This window comes from Benincasa hispida, chromosome 2, assembly GCF_027475165.1.
Source record: "Benincasa hispida cultivar pf3 chromosome 2, pf3_genome.v1.1, whole genome shotgun sequence".
Classification (NCBI taxonomy): Eukaryota; Viridiplantae; Streptophyta; class Magnoliopsida; order Cucurbitales; family Cucurbitaceae; genus Benincasa; species Benincasa hispida.
The window spans coordinates 6593648-6596587 of NC_143479.1; the positions used below are offsets into that span (position 1 = coordinate 6593648).

A 2940-nucleotide genomic window follows, 5' to 3' on the forward strand; every position below is an offset into this window, starting at 1 on the left:
ATCGCAAAGTTTGACGCATTCCCCAGTAACACTAGCTAAAGATCTTCTCAATTCGTTCATCGTATACTCATTACATCTATCAACGCAACTATCTTTCTCAAATCTGCCGCCTTTATTTACTTCTTTTTTTTCATCAACGCAACAACACACCCACACTTTATTTATTTACTTGGTTACCACAAAGTCTTCATAAAAATCACCAACACAACTATTTTCACAAGTCCCTGTGTTCGACCCTGGACTTACCAGAAAACTCATAGGAATTTACACTTGAATTCCACTGGGGAAACTTGAGTGCACAATGCAAATCCATCAACGCATATCATCCATATTTTCATTACATAAAATATAGCATCATTAATCTTCAGAACCCAAAACATGGGCTCTGATTCCAACTGTAACGACTTAACCCCCTAAGACTCAAGCTAGGTCGTTACTAACATATGCATGCATGTAAGTTAAAATGACATTCTTTTATAATGAAATAAATGCTAAATAAATGAGATAACTAGAAAGATTTGCATTAATTTCAAATACTTAAAGTCAAAGGATAGGGTACCCATAAATCATGAAAAGAGATAAGTCTAAAAAATAAAACTGAAATAGTAGTCTCGAAACTTAAAATTGAAAATGTAAAACATAATAGAAATATTAAAATATGAGCGGAAGCATGTAAACTAGTCCCCGGTGGCTCGATCGAGGATTCCTCTTGTCAGTCGCTGGTGCATCTCTACCTTTACCTGAAACAATAATATGAGAAAGGATGTGTATAAAAATACTCAGTAAGTAACCCCACTACTGGGTCAGGCTAGACATCTATGTCCTCTAGATGCCTACCTCTGGTGGAACATAAATACACCTCTAGTCCTCATGGAACTCTTACATGAAAAACTGATTTTTATCCTACTGTAGTTAAGTATGCCCACTACCTTTAGTAAGTCCCGTAGGACCCACAACCTCTGGTGAATCCCAAAGGAAAGCACCACCTCTAGTGAATTTCGAAGGAAACACAATCTCTAGTGGATCCCGAAGGAAACACAACCTCTGGTGAATCCCGAAGGATAACACCACCTCTAGTGAATCCCGAAGGAAACACAACCTCTAGTGAATCCCAAAGGATAATACCATCTCTAGTGAATCCCAAAGGAAACACAACCTCTGGCGGATCCCGAAGGAAACTACCACCTTTAGTGAATCTCAAAGGAAACACAACATCTAGTGGGCATCTAACTAATCAGTGAGGACACTATCACAATCTCAACATCACATGTATCACAACATGGTTCTGTAACATAAATATACATCTCAACATCATAGTTCTACGGCATACATATACATCTCAACATCATGGCTCTACAACATACATATACGTCTCAACATCCTCAGATCAAATACAACCCCATGGAATCAAATATCACTTCATGGTAGCATTCAACTATCTATGTGCACAATTAATCTTTCAGATCCTCATACAAGAACATACATCGGTTATACTATTCTATCAGTCTATCATGCTATCGTTCTGTCATAATATCAACGATCATGCTAGCATATATCTAGTGCCTGGCCCGTGGGCAGTTTCCAATAGTAAGGTTACTTACCTTGATATTAGGTCGAATCATAAAGCAATTGAATCTTTGTGAAATTCTTGAATCCTTAATCAAGCCTAAACATAAATCAAGCTTTAAAATTAATAACTCAATCCTAATTCCAAACACCCAAATATTACCAAATATTTCCAAATAAACTTATCTAAGGTGTGGTCCGATTCGAATTCACCTCCAAACGTGGAATTTAAGACCAAATAATTACTCAAGCAACCAACACCCTTCTAATCTTCACAATCTTGGAATTTAATCCTAGTACATAAACGAAAATAAAATTTAACCTCTAGGTTCACACTTCTAAGAGTAAAATCCCACAAAAATCAACAACAAAACTTAATAACTTAATTTGTATAAATTACACTCGAACCAAACAAGTAACAAAGCCCCAAATCATACCAAAATCCTTGCCGAAATCACTTTAACTTTGCTCGCCAACATGCCAAAAGTCACTTAAACTCCTTCAAACTATCAAGTCCAACCTCCAAAATCCTGATTGAAGTGATAATTAAACACATTATTTATTGGGTATTCAAGATCCTCAACAAACCCATGAAAATCATTTAGATCTTACTCCAAAACTCTGGTGAAACCCAAAGGAATGGCGTTGACGGCTGGTGGCAGAGCTAGAACGGACAAAGGTGAAGTCAGAAAAATCACGATCGGAACAAGCCGATCTAAAACTCGGCTGTAGTGCGATCGGACCTCGACAACGGCGGGGCGACTGAACGAGTAGGGTGGCGCTTGGATAGACACGGTTGGCCGACTGGTCGAGATCGACGACGAGCAATGACAGAGATCTTGGACGAGCAGCTTGACCTCAATCAAACAGGGTTGGGCGACGGCGGACTCACGACGTCAATCAACTTCATGGCTGGCGAGATTCGTGAGGGGGGCGACGACGAGGGTTTTCACGAGGGGGGGTGTTTGCCCAAGGAAGAAGAAGGGAAGGGAGGGAGAGAAAGAAAAGGAAAGAATAAAAATAAGAATAAAATATATTTTATTTTATTTTATTTTTTTCTTAATCTACATAAATTCTTTAAATTTCTTTCCTTTCAAAAAGAATTAACTCCTATCATTCATTTCCAATATAAATAATTTCCAAAGTCAATAATTAAATTCCCGCAATTATACTTAAAGTCCAAAATTCCAAAAACACCCCCAATTAAAAGAAATTACTGAAATTACATTACTAACAAAATTTGAGGTGTTACAATATTCATGAAAATAGAAAAATCCCCCGCTAAAAGTACAAGTCTCATATACAAGAATATGTAAGATAATCAAATTCAAGGCAACCTATATGCAAATCAAGCAAATTAGATTAGACCCAGAA

General features: G+C 37.3%; 1 long non-coding RNA gene across 2 annotated transcripts; it reads right to left on the reverse strand.

Annotated features, from left to right (window-relative positions):
* Window positions 1–500: 500 nt before the first annotated feature.
* Window positions 501–2588, reverse strand: LOC120070822 (uncharacterized). 2 transcript variants are annotated; one of them, XR_016527855.1, is made up of 4 exons: window positions 2179–2588; window positions 2004–2096; window positions 1602–1666; window positions 501–740 (listed from the first exon to the last, which is right to left on the reverse strand). It is a non-coding gene; the product is annotated as an uncharacterized LOC120070822 (long non-coding RNA). The 2 variants fall into 2 exon arrangements; XR_016527854.1 differs by lacking the exon at window positions 1602–1666.
* Between the last annotated feature and the right edge of the window lie 352 nt (window positions 2589–2940).